This window comes from Quercus robur, chromosome 8 (assembly GCF_932294415.1).
Source record: "Quercus robur chromosome 8, dhQueRobu3.1, whole genome shotgun sequence".
Lineage (NCBI taxonomy): Eukaryota > Viridiplantae > Streptophyta > Magnoliopsida > Fagales > Fagaceae > Quercus > Quercus robur.
The window spans coordinates 11,121,632-11,136,422 of record NC_065541.1 but is presented as its reverse complement, the minus strand read 5'-3'; positions in this window follow the sequence as shown (position 1 = coordinate 11,136,422).

Genomic DNA, 14,791 nt, shown 5'->3' with positions numbered 1-14,791 from the left:
ACAAACAAAGCATAAGACTGTAATAAACTTATAACTCGACCACTTGGGTAAATCTTGTCGCCCTTCACTGAGATTTATCCAAATGACACTCTCCCCAAACATTTGTATAGATGATACTCTTCCCTTGAGGTTTTTAGAATTATGCAATAATTAAGTCCATGTCCTCTCAAATTGTAATTTTACTAATATAATATTTATTTTTAAAAATTATTCTTACTCACAGTATGACACTCTCCTATAATATTTGAGAATTAATGACACACATTAGGTATGTATAAATATTATTAGGAATTTAAAAAAAAAAATAATTCATTAATGAAAACCTATATGTTGCATTTATACAAAGTTACAAACCTCAAGGGAAAGTGTAATTTCATGCAATATATGGACGAAAGTCATTTTATAAAACCTCAAAAGTGGTTGGTGGATTTTACTAGTTTATCTTAAAATATATTAGAAAAGTATTATTAATAATAGACCATGATTGGTAGAAAACCATAGTTTACCATGGTTTTATAAGACCATAAGCTATCTAGATTTTTAAGGTTATTATACTAAGCCTAATATTGTATATACTTTACAATAGGTTTATTGTAACACATCAATCAATATATATATATAAAAGTAGAGACCTCATGTGAGAGTGCATGAGGTCTTGCCACGTGGTACTCTAATATTACATTTAGCTTTTTTACCTTTCTTCATTAAGTTTTTTTTACTGTTACCCAATAGATCATAGTAACTTATTTTTACTATTATATAAATTTAGCATTTTTTACCTCTTTTTATTATTATTATTTTATTGTTATCCAATAAATCATAGTAACTTCTTTTTACTATTACATAAAATATGGGTTGTTCTTAAAAATTAGACCAATTAGACCAAAAGTTATTCACTAGAAAATAGACTACCTTTTAAAAGTAGACCAAACCTTATGAAAAACTCAAGCCCAGTTCTTACCCTACATATTATGAACCAAGTTTGACCCTTCCAATGTGTAAATCAAAGCAAAAACTCTTACCCTCTTACAAACTCTCTTCTTCCTCCCCACGTATAGATGATAATTCTTTTTACTGTTATCCAATAGATCATAGTAACTTATTTTTACTATTATATAAATTTAGCATTTTTTACCTCATTTTATTATTATTATTATTTTTTTTTACTGTTATCCAATAGATCATAGTAACTTCTTTTTACTATTATATAAAATATGGGTTGTTCTTGAAAATTAGACCAATTAGACCAAAAGTTATTCACTATAAAATAGACTACCTTTTAAAAGTAGACCAAACCTTATGAAAAACTCAAGCCCAGTTCTTACCCTACATATTATGACCCAAGTTTGACCCTTCCAATGTGTAAATCAAAGTAAAAACTCTTACCCTCTTGCAAACTCTCTTCTTCCTCCCCACGTATAGATGATAATTCTACAAAATCTTATTCTCATGAAATCATGTCTTCATTTTCCCCCAATTTCAATTCAATATGCTTTTGTCTATTAATAATGTTCTATGCAATTTCTGCAGACAAATTCTCTATCAATGACCAGTGCAACAAAAATATTTATAAATCTTGAGATCACTGAGGTTGCTGAAATAATTGACAAGTGCATATTTCTAAAATTTATAATAACAAAAAAGTCTAATAAATAGCATATACTATCTCACAAAATGCCATTAACTTAATATTTTCTTTTAAAAAATTCAATGATAGGAATGGTAAAAAACATGATCCCATACAAGAAATACCAAAAATACATGCAAAACAATTTTCATAGGAGGATTTATCTTTAAAGAATACGAAGAAAATAGTAAAGATAAAATCCATTAAATGAGATCCTATGAAATAGGTTTGTTAATCATTTCAAATTATACTTATCATTTACGTAAAAAAATAATAATACATCATATTATTTACATTAAAAAAATAATACATATTAATTTCAAAGTTCATTGCAAGATGTGAACTGCTAGGGTATTGCAATAATAAGTAATATCGATACAGCAATGGGTTGATATTACATTTTGTGCATACCTTGTGAAAGGAATGTCAAACCACAAGCAGGATCATTTTGGTGTGCAAAATGTGAAACAAAAATAAATCTTTCTATCCCAAAGTTAGAGGCACTCACATTAACTACATACTCTTCAAATATTTATAATATATTTATCTCACTATAACTACTATATATATACAATTGCAAACTACTTCAGATACAGTTTTCAAATTGAAGTTTTTGATGCAACTAACAAAACAAATTTTGTGATATTTGATCAAGATGCTGAGAAAATCCTAAACAAATCTACAAGAGATCTTGCTGAAAAATAAACCGAGGTACAACTTATTTAAATTATTGTAAAAATATTGATATTGGAGAAGGAATCCCACGTGATTTGAAAAAAAAAAAAATTAGGAAAAAAATGGATTTCTCTACTTCATTTGAATGAATTCAATCTAAATGATGGTTTTGAAAATTACATAGTTGCTAAGATTTTTGATGCACCTTCAAATGATAAAAAGGTATGGAAGAAAAAAAAAAATACACAATTCAAAATGCTATATTAATTCTTTTTGCTGCACTATTCCAAAATTAACAAAAATAAAAAATAAAAACATTTATAAAAAATTGTCACATCATTGAAATCAATATATATATATATATATATATATATATATATATATATATAAGCAGAGACCATATGCGGGAGTGCATGAGGTCCTGCCAAGTGTCACTCTAATTTTGCATTGTGCATTTTTTTTTTTACCTCTTTCACTAAGTGTTTTTACTGTTATCCAAAAGTTCATATTAACTTATTTTACTGTTAGCTTATTAATGTCTCATTAATTTACTAAACTTACACCATACCTTTCTCTATTCTTCATGTCTTTTAGCACACCTACCATTTTAGTATTTTAAAAAAAGCAAAAAAATAATAATTAAGGACTAATAATAATAACTAACTAGATAAGGTTTTGAAGAAAGATAGAGAGACACAAAAATGTTGTGGATTGTTATATAAACGCAATGTTTCACTATATATTACCAAAATAAAAAACCTAAGACTGATAAAACATTTGAAAAAGAGAGAAAGAGGAATGTAAAGGGTCACCGCCTTTGTTATACAGGCCACCCACTACCATCAAGACACCGAAACCCCTACGGGGTTTTTTTTTTTTTTTTTTTTTTTTCCTTTTTCTTTTTAAAATTAGGGGTTTAAATATGATTTAGGTTTACAAATATGAACATTAACATGAGCATGAACATGAAGGTAAATTTCTATTCATTTTCTTGAAGAAAAAATATAATTACAAAAAATTCCAAACTTTATTAGGTAGAGAAGAATCAAGTTATAGATAGCAAAATCAAAAAACCAAAAATTTTAGGAACCTAAGAGGAGCCATTACTCATTTGAACAACCCAAAATACTCAAACACAAAAAAAAAAAAAAAAAAAACCATCCACTCCACACCCATTGCAACTACTTTAGCTCAAGGAAAACAATATATATATATATATATATCTTTTTTTTTTTAATTTAGAAATAATTACAGTATCTATGCTAACCCCGCAACTTGAATCTTTTCTCCTTGACTCCCACAATTTGAACATTTTCTCCCTTAAACCCTAGACACTTTATGTATGGGGAGGTGCCAATTCAGTTACATGGCCCTCAACATATATATCTCATTCAATAAATATAGAACTTCCTTTAAAAAAAAATTAATATGTTTATCATAATTAAGGGAAATCCTAATGGGTACTTCACTTGAGCATATGTGAAAAAGGCATATACATACCACAAATGGCAAAGGAGAAAGAAAAAGTTGTTAATCCCTTTTAACATGGTCAATTGCTTTGCCTTAATTAGTCGCCCAAACAACATACCGCTTATTCATTCCACAACCACAAATGACAATGCAACATTGGCCATCGGTAATTACTAATATGAAAGTATAAATTTCTTTAATAGCTCTACCTTCGTTTCTTTTAGCTAATATGTCTTTACTAAATCAAAATCAAACCACAAAAATCATATAAAAATCACCAAATTAGAGTTTAAAATTATAATTAAATTTTTAAAAGAAATGTAGGCACAATTGCACAAAAATTCCATGTAACTATGTCACACTTAGGAATATTGGACCATTTTTCCTTTATATAAATAAGGGGGTCCCAATGGGATAAGGAGGCTAACAATTTTCTCTCCAAAACATTTATTGTAAGAACATAAAAATTTTCCATCGTAGACTTTTCACGCTTAAAGAACATGACTTGCCAATTAATCAACCTATAGTTTTTAGTACCTACAGCAATTTCACAACATCAAGAACAAATCCCAGTGTATACAGTGTCAAATTCCATAGTCTCCTATTACATCAAATGAGTGTTTAATTTTTCTCGCAAAGTATTGAATAGTAAAGCTTCTGGGCCACAGTCTCAACTACAACTCTCAATCATGTTGGACTTGGATGAAACCTTTCCACAACGTATCATTATGAGATGCAGAAAAAATTTGGAGTGTACACAACGTTTACTGTGGATGGAAAGAAATTTCATCATATTCCAATTGGTTAGGTCAATAAGGGACCTATTCCAATTTAATGATCTTGGAATTTTGTATACAAGTAATAATCAAGGAAACTTCCGCCTAAAAGTCGGACTTTTGGCAAGAGAGAAAATTGATGTCTAAACAAATCAAGCCAACCAAAATGGACTATATTCTTAATTTCTTATCTTGATTTATTCCATGTACAAGATTTACAGTCAATGCTTGGCGTATAAAAGTTGAACATCTTATCTAAAGTTCATCATCTGAAAGCTTGAGAAAAAATTCATTTAAACCAACACAATATATAAATTATAAAGGAATCAAAGAAAAATTGTAAAAAATAGTGAAAATTTAATCTATGCTTAAATTCTTATAAGGATGAACACAATAACAATATCCTTTTTATTTATTTATTTAAATAAAGATAAAAAAAAAAATCTATTCTTAAATTCTTATAAGGATGAACACAATAGCAATATCCTTTAAAAAAAAAAAAAAGATTAAAAAAATCTATGCTTATTTTGTACGTACGATAAAGTCGTATCACAAAGGTTTTTTAAACTCATGCTGATTAGTGATTAAGAGTTATAAAAGAATAATCATCAATATATATATATATATATATATATATAAAGCAGAGATCTCATGCGGGTGTGCATGAGATCTTGCCAAGTAACGCTTTAATTTTGCATCTAGCATTTTTTTTTTACCTCTTTCATTAAGTTTTTTTACTGTTATCCAAAAGTTCATATTAACTTATTTACTGTTAGCTTATTAATGTCTCATTCATTTACAAAACTTACACTACACCTTTCTCTATTCTTCATGTCTTTTAGCACACCCACCATTTTAGTATTTTAAAAAAAGCAAAATAATAATAATAATAATAATTAAGAACTAATAGTAATAACTAACCAGAGAAGGCCCTGAAGAAAGATAGAGAGACACAAAAATGTTGTGGATTTTTGTATAAAACACAATGTTTCACTATATATTACCAAAATAAAAAAACTTGAGACTGACAAAACATTTGAAAGAGAGAAAAAGAGGAATCTAAGGGGTCACCGCCTTTGTTATACAAGCCACCCACTACCATCAAGACGAAACCCCTACGGGGGTTTTTTTTTTTTTTTTTTCCCTTTTTCTTTTTAAAATTAGGGGTGGATAATTTGGTTGGATAGTTTTTGTTTTGGGTATTTAAGTAGAGAGAATATTTAGTGCACAATGTAAAACCATATTCTACCATGGTTCAATTTTAAATCATCTATAAGACACATGCATACACATTTGTCCAAACCATGTCATAATGTCGCACTATCGATAAATGGAAGACGGTTAAAGAGTTGGACAAACTTTCATTTCATGGTATGAAATATGTGAACACAACACAAATTAGTTGATTTTCATGGTCCCGTTACTCTTTTGCATTTATTTTTGGTTTCATGATTTTTTTTTTTTTTTTTTAAATCTTACCTTAAGAAGGGTACAAATATGCAATGAAACTACTAAACTAATTTTTAATACCTTAAAATGTATATGTTTCTTTACTCTAATTTAGTTTACTTTTTCTTTATAATATATATACATACACAATATTATCCAAAACAATCTTACATAAAATATTACAAAATTATCCGTGCATCGCACGGGCAACTTACTAGTAGTTTTGAATAGTAAAGATATAATAGTTTGGGATTTCTTGCGTGTAATGCTGAACCACGTAAATGATTGTTTCCAATTTTTACTTCTTTTTATTATGAGAAAAGTTAACGGATATTCTAATTGCATTGGTTTAGGAACTATTTTAAAAAACTTTTTATAGAAAAAGAAGAAAAAAATTGATTTTTTTTTTTTTTTTTACAATTTTTTGTATTTCCTATGATTTTTTTTTTTTTTTTGAGAAAGGTATTTCCTAGGAAAGTGGTATCAATATTTTCCTAAAATAATCAATTTAACAAATACCTTAAAGACATCCTTTAATCGGACTCATATTATTATTATTTTTTCTATACCATACAAGGTGATATATGATAAGATAACATTTTTTAGCAACTACTTTTTTCCGCAGCCCTCTTTGAATATAGACCACAGCACTAATGGGATTGAGGTCAATATCTTTTGTTTTTCCTTAAATCTTGGTTATCTTAATTTTTGGCCTTCAAATAGCCATGTTTGTTTGTCATCAAAGTTGGATTTCATATCATTGTCAATATTTTCATGCCGAATTTTCCTATAATAATAGTTAACAACAAAGTTTATCTAATGTTTAATTTGCTTTTTTTTGACCAAATTCTATGTAACTTGAAAAAGTCAAGTTCTTAATCTATATTAATGTATAAACTTCAAAGAACTCAGGTTCGCCCCCACTTTGATGGTTATGGTTTGACATTTTAGGATCATCATATTGGTTTATAATTTAATGACTAAATGGTTCATAACTTTTCGTGAAAGATTAATCTTCTGAAGCAAATAGGACCTTCAACTAATGAATCTTGAATATTGTATCGCAATCATACTTCTATGAAGTTCTGGCTTACCATTCATTCATGATTTATATTGATAAGGGATATTTCGACCATGAAATTTTCTTACTCTTTTTCTATCTGTTGGGTTAGCAGTCACCTTCAGTCTCCTGCAGACTCGTCGAGACAGACGTCACCTTCAATCTCCTTAAGACCCGTCGGGATGAGCATCACTTTCAGTCTCCTTGAGACCCGTCGGGACGAGCACCTCCTTTGGGTTCGACGGTCACACAACATCACCCATACCTTCGTCGTTTGGGTTCGACGATCACACAACATCACCCATACCTTCATCGTTGAGCCTGGGAACTCCTGATGGGTTAACTTACATATCGATGGTTGAATACACTTAGTTCCACAGCATTTTGCGTGTTCTCCACTTAGGTCACCCTATATGGAAAGAACTTGCACGTCGTGTACAAAGACCCTACTACATATTCGCAGGGACGGACTCGGGATTTTAAGTTAGGGGGGACAAAGCATACGTAAAAAACCAAATTTCAAATAAGCATCCATATAGTCAGTGGCAAAGTCAAAAATATTTTAAAGGAGGCCAAGTCAAAGATAATAAAAAATTTTAACTTAAAAAAAAAAGAGGCGTAAATGCACTTTTGGTCATTACATTTTGGGCTAATTCGCATTTTGGTCCCTAAATTGATTTCATTCCTATTGTCGTCCATATTTTTTAAAAATCGTTTATATTTTAGTCATTGTCGTCACCCAAGTAACAGAACCCTATTACATGGCACACGAAGTGCCCTGGTTGCTAACATGGTGCTGACGTGGCACTGACATGGCATTAAAATATTATTTAAAAAAAATTATTTGGCTTTTTCAATGCCACATCAGCATTTTAATTTTTTACTTTCATATTATTATTATTATTACTATTTTTGGCCTTAAATCTAATATTATTATTATTATTATTATTTTAAATTCATTATTTTTTTCCGTAAGAAAATAACATCCTGTTCTTCATGTTCTTCCCAAATTCAAGAAATAAACCTAGCAACCAATCCAATCTCTAGCAAACCTAAATCCAAATCCAGCAACCAAATCTAATCTCCATCAAATCCGGAAAAACAAGAAATAAAACCCAGAATCAAGAGCAAACCCAGAACAAGAGCAAAACCAGAACAAATGCAAACCCAGAACAGTGCAGGTGAACCCAGAACTGTTCTTCATGTTCTACAGAAAAGAAGATGAAAACATGCCTAGAAAATTAATCAAACCCATGAACCCAAAAAAATCATCAACAACCCGAAACCAGAAAAATCAAACTTCACGTTCTCACAGTCAAACCCACTGATCAGTCAACAAACCCACGCCCACAAAGTCACCAAACCCACTACCACCATCGTTGATCAAAAAAGAGAGAAAAATGACAATTTCACAATTAACTTTTTCCACTGGATGATTAGAGGAGGTTCTAACCCGTGACAGAAACCTAAAACCCATCGCAACTCCCATGGCCAGAAAGCCATATCAAACCTGATGTCACGCCACCTAAGCTCGTCAGAGGACCTCCATTTCGGGAGCCACCGCTGTGAAACCCACTGCGTCAGTCTAAACAGCCATAGTTTCTTTTTTTTGATTCTACCAATCTTAGCCACGAAACCCACAGATAGTTTCAGTCACCAAACCCACTACCACTGATCTCCTCTTCTAATTCTTCTAGGCTGATCTTCTTCCCTCTTCTTTTTCTTTGCCGTGGTTTGGGATATTTTTCAACCAACCCAATCTGAGAGCAAGTCGTCTTAGATCGAGAGAGATAGAGACTAAGAGAGACAAATGCCACACAAACACACAAACTAATTTGGGTTTTTTAGCACTATAAATACGCATCCTAATGTCGTTTGGGATATTTATTAATTTATTTTTGTTTCGATTTTATTTTTTGGTTTATCTTAAGGCTCCGTTTGGGAGTTCATAAGGGAATGGAATAGAATGGAATTGAATAATCATAAGGGAATGGAAATGAATAGAATGGAATGGAATGTATTTAAGTAAGGGAAAGGAATGGAAAAGAATGGAATGGAATGGAATTAAGTAACCTTGATTGGATGTTTTAAAATAAAGGAATGGAAAAGAATGAAAATGAATGGAATGTAAGTAATCTTGTTTGGGAGTAACATGGAGGGAATGGAATGAAATCATTTTATGACAATATTACTATTAGACCCCTATTTTAAAATAAAGAATTGAATATATAGGGGTAATTTGGGAGTTTTAATAAAAAAATCATTAAATTTAATTCTATTCCCTCACATTCCTCCCAATTTCAGGGGGAATGAAAATTTGAGGTTTTAAGAAAATAGAAAGGAATGAGTGTTCCCTCCTACCCATTCCATTCCCTCTTACTTAAACTCTCAAACAAGAGAATGGACTTTCCATTCCCTCCATTAAAACTCCTAAACAAGGGAATGGAAGAATATTCTAAAATGATTCTTTTCATTCCTTTCCATTCCATTCCATTCCCTCCTCCCAAACGAGACCTAAAAGAAAGAAGAACATGAAATAGATACAAACACAAACACAAAAACGCCAACATAGAGCGTGAATAGTGTTAATTTAGTGTTTGTTTCTTAAAAAAGTTCAAGAAAAATTGAAATAATTGCTCTAAAATTTTTTCTCAATCTTTAAAACTGTAAAGTTTTTTTTTGTTTTTTGTTTTTGAATTTTTTCAGTTTAAATTGAAATTTTTTTAATCAGAAATTAAAAAAAAAATTAAAATGCTGACGTGGCATTAAAAAAGCCAAATAATTTTTTTAATAATATTTTAATGCCATGTCAGTGCCACATCAGCACCATGTCAGCACCATGTCAGCAACCAGGGCACTCCGTCTGCCACGTAATAGGGTTTCGTTACTTGGATGACGGTAGGGACTAAAATAGAAATGATTTTTTAAAAATAGGGATGACAATAGGAATGAAATCAATTTAAGGACCAAAATGCGAATTGGCCCAAAATGTAGGGACCAAAAGTGAATTTCCGCCAATCATGACAAAAAAAATACTTTATTCTACAAAATTAATAAACAAGTCTATAAGAATGAGTGAATGGCTTAATTTAATTGCTCAAGCAAATACTATTATTATAGAAACACTATTATTAATTTAAAATATACGAAAATTCTTCTTTTACATTGTACGATATAATATAAATTTATATTGTATACACAAAAAAGTGGCAAATATTGTATACATTTGTAAAAATATATACAATATTCACCATTTTTTTACAAATATGTACTGTAGGGTTAAGGGCCTAAAGTGTATATTGGGCCTTGGGCCTTGTCCGAGGACATGAATGGTCCGAGAAGGAATAAATAGCTATGGGTAATTCTAATCTAAAGCCTCATAAGTAGGGAATGAGTGGAAGGTGGTTCGAGGAGGAGGATCTCCTCGGATAAACTGGGAACAGCTCCAGTATGTATCCTGATAATTAAGGTGACCTTCCAAGAAGCTCCAGCGACAGGAACGTGCATCATAAACGTACCAGGGTGATGGGAACTCAAAAATATCTAAAGGAAAGCTGTTACCAACGCATTAAATACACTACAGCTACTCTTTTGGCTGCATTTATGTGGAGAAGACCCCTGAACAGTGCTGCTTTGGCAATCACAACTCACAGAAAGCCAAAGAGGGTGTTTGATGGGACGGGTACTCAAGTAAGGGCTCAAATGATCAACAAGTGTAGGATCAAGATTGTCCAGAGAGAGTTATATAATATAAGAGACCTCCTATGAGGAAGGGATCGGAAAAATCAGGAAAGAAACACTGTAGCAATATAGAACCAGACTTGTAACATTACCTAAGAACAATATATATAAGAACCAGTGTCCTCGGACTTCGTCGAGGATGTTTTCTCTTCAGTTTACACTTGTGTATTTTCATTCTTTTATCATCAAACCTACCTAACTTGTTGTTTGGTTAACTAAAGCCCAGTTTTCTAACCCATTCTCTATAAATTCATTGTTTTGGACTTTTTGGGCTTAAGTCCATTTATACCTTGGGTTAGGATCCCAAATCTGGTCCTTACAATTGACGTCGTCTATGGGAATGACTGGTGCGATAGTGAGTTTGACGTTCAACGATGGTAGGTTCAGGTCCAAACCAAGTAGAATTCATAGGATCTCAACGTCAAGATCACTTCTGTGAACTTAAGCAAAGGAAAGACCGGGAGGGGAGTGTATGGACTACCCATACTAGTAAGAGCCATTCTTGAGGTGGTAGCCATCTCTCCCAAGAGAAAGATGTCAAAGCCATGTAGAAGGAAATTGATCACCTAAAGAGAAGCTTACGCCACAAACGTAGAAAGCGAGCTCCTTCCAACTCTAATTACTCTTCCAATGATGAGAAGGACACAGACTATAGACAGAGGTCAAAGACTCCCCCCAGCGAGTCTTTCTCGTATGATGAAGACTATCGCCATGAACGTAGAAACAAACATTCATCTTTGGGAGGCATGGGAAATGACTCTATGAGTAAAGCACTCAACCAAATTTCCAAGTCACCTTTCACGCGCTGGATTGAGGGAGGGAAACTTCCTCGGCGGTTCACTCAACCCACATTCACCCTGTATAACGGCAGAACAGACCCTGTAGAGCATGTTAGCCACTTCAATCAAAGGATGGCTGTACATTCCAAGAATGAGGCCTTGATATGCAAGGTATTCCCATCTAGCCTGGGGCCTGTGGCAATGAGGTGGTTTGAAGGTCCGAGGGCAGGTTCCATTGATTCCTTTAAGGAAACTCACCCAAGCGTTTGGGTCCCACTTTATTACATGTAGCAGGGTTCCTCGGCCTTTGGCTTCCTTGTTATCTTTGTCCATGAGAGAAGGAGAAACCTTGAAAACATATTCAGACAGATATTGGGAGATGTTCAATGAGATAGATGGCGATATTGACGATGTAGCCATCAGTACTTTCAAGCTCGGCCTACCTGCCAAGCATGGTTTAAGGAAGTCTTTGACTAGGAAGCCTGTTACCAGTATACGCCAGCTCATGGATCGGATTGACAAGTATAAGAAGGTTGAAGAAGACCAGCAGCAAGATAAGGGGAAGGACAAGGTTATCCCTTAGGAGAGGAGGGATTTCAGGTTGAACCGTTACAACAATAACAGAACCCGAAGGGATTTTGTTGGGCAGTCTGAGCCTACAGCTCCTCAAGTGGTAAGCACTGTATTCAGAGAACTGGTGCATCAAGTTTTAGAGAAGATCAAGAACAAGCCATAATTCAGATGGCCGAACAAGATGAGTGGAGACCCTTTGAGGCGCAACCAAAGCCTTCATTGCCTGTATCACCAAAAGCGGGGGCATACCATCGAGGATTGCCGAACGCTGTGGAACCATCTAGAGTAACTGGTAAAAGAGGGGAGGCTACAACAATTTCTGTATCAACCTAATGGACAAGGAAACCAGTGAAGGGTAGGGGCTCAAGGAAATGCTCCTCCAAGGCCCCATTTAGGTACAATCAATGTCATTCTTGCTGCACCGGGGAGAACAGGTTCTCGCCCTTCCAAGGTGATGTCTGTAGCTAGATCACTAGCCGAGAACTCCAACTCCGAGCCGAAGAGGGTTAGATTGGAAATTCGACCTTCGTTGAGTTTCTCGGACGAAGACAAGATTGGAATCATCCAACCACATGATGACGCTCTGGTGATTACCCTCAGGATAGGGGGTATGATGTAAAGAGAGTAATGGTGGACCAGGGCAGTTGTGTAGAAGTCATGTATCCTGACTTGTACAGAGGACTAAACTTGAAACCTGAAGACCTGACAACATATGATTTGTCTCTGGTAAGTTTTGATGGGAAGCTTGTTAACCCAAAGGGCCAGATTAGGTTGCCCGTATAGGCCGGCTTAGAGGTAGTGGAAGTGGACTTCATAGTAGTGATTAAACAAAACCTTAGTCATGCCTGGCTCCTCGAACCACATGCTTTAGGGAAATTAACACTTAATGACATCTTGTATAAGTGATTAAACAGAATCTTAGTCATGCCTGGCTCTTTGGACCACATGCTTTGGGGAAATTAACACTTCATGACATCTTATATAATTGATTAAACAGAACCTTAGTCATGCCTAGCTCCTCGGATCACATGCTTTGGGGAAATTAACACTTAATAACATCTTATATAAGTGATTAAACAGAACCTTAGTCATGCCTGGCTCCTCGGACTACATGCTTTGGGGAAATTAACACTTGATGACATCTTATATAAATGATTAAACAGAACCTTAGTCATGTCTGGCTCCTTGGACCACGTGCTTTGGGGAAATTAACACTTAACGACATCTTGTATAAGTATTAAACAGAACCTAAGTCATACCTAGCTCGTCAAGCTCCCCAGACCGCATACTTTGGTAAAATTAACACTTTGTGATATCTATTTATTTCTCACTAATTGTCAAGACAGAGCCAACATTATAACCAACTCCTCAGATTGGTAGCTCTGAGTAAGTTAATGTTCTTAATTATCTATCCAAGTGTTGGGCAGAATGAAGAATATCTCCTCCTTTTATTTTTTGCAAAGTTTATTACTTATCTTTATCGGATTCAGCCTTCATTGCAGAAGAATCAAGTCACAGTACAAATATAGGGTAAATCTCTTTGTTGCTGGCACTTAGTCAAATTAGTTAAGCTGGTGGCAGGGTTTTGTTGTTAGTTTTTATTAAAGTTAGAGTAGCAGTAGTTCAATTTTATTTGCAATAATAGTAAACTTGAAAGCATATAAAGTAGAGACACAAGAGGTAAAAAGAAAATTCTATTCATTAATCAAAGGAAGATGCACTACAAGTGGTGGCAGAAACCACAAGAAAATAAAAATAATAATAAGGAAAAATCCTACAACTACTTCTCTGCTGGTCGAGGGCCCTCTTCAGAATCAGCTGCCTTCAGCTTGCCACCCTTAACCTGAGATTTGAGCTCTGTGTCCTTGGCTTGGGAGACCACATCCCTGATTGTAAGGGCATCTTCGAAGGGATTGGCTTTCATCGGTGGCTGAGCCTCCATACCCACTCCAGCCCCTTTAGAAACTTCAGCACTAGGAGGGGGAGCTTGGGTGGTAGGGGGTTGCTCAGGAGAAGGAACCGTATTCGAAATTTCTCGAATATTCTTCGGGAAGAAGATGTTTTCGGCCCTCCTCAGTTCGGAGTCTGCAGGGACTCCTGCCTGGTCAAGCACTACTACCCATGACTCGGTGCAGTAGTCTTTGCACATTACGACCACCTCTTTTGCCAGCCGGGTCTCTGTGTCCCGCACCCCACGTTCATAGGATGCCTTCACTACGGCCTTAACGGCTTCACTGGCCACTCGAGCTGCATCCTTGGATTTTTGCAGCTTTGCCTTGAGATCCAAAACCATCTGTCTTTCAGTGGCCAGGTCTATCTCGGTTAAGTGAAACTTTTGGCTCTGATCCTCGACTTGCCTCTCCGTGGTCTTTAGGCTCGCCTCGGCATTCCCGCCTAGTTCGCTTCTTTTAGCTTCTTGGTTAACTCTGCCTATTCTTGTTTAAGGGCTCAAAGAGCCTTCTCAGCCTCAAGGCGGGAGTGGGCCTCAGCCTTAACCTCGTCGCGGGCGTTCCTAACCCACTCCTTAGTTACGTAAATTTGCTGGGTGAGCTGTATAAAAGTAGCAAAGGGGTTATAAAATATATATATATATATATATATGTGTGTGTGTGTGTGTGTGTATACATATATGAATAAATGT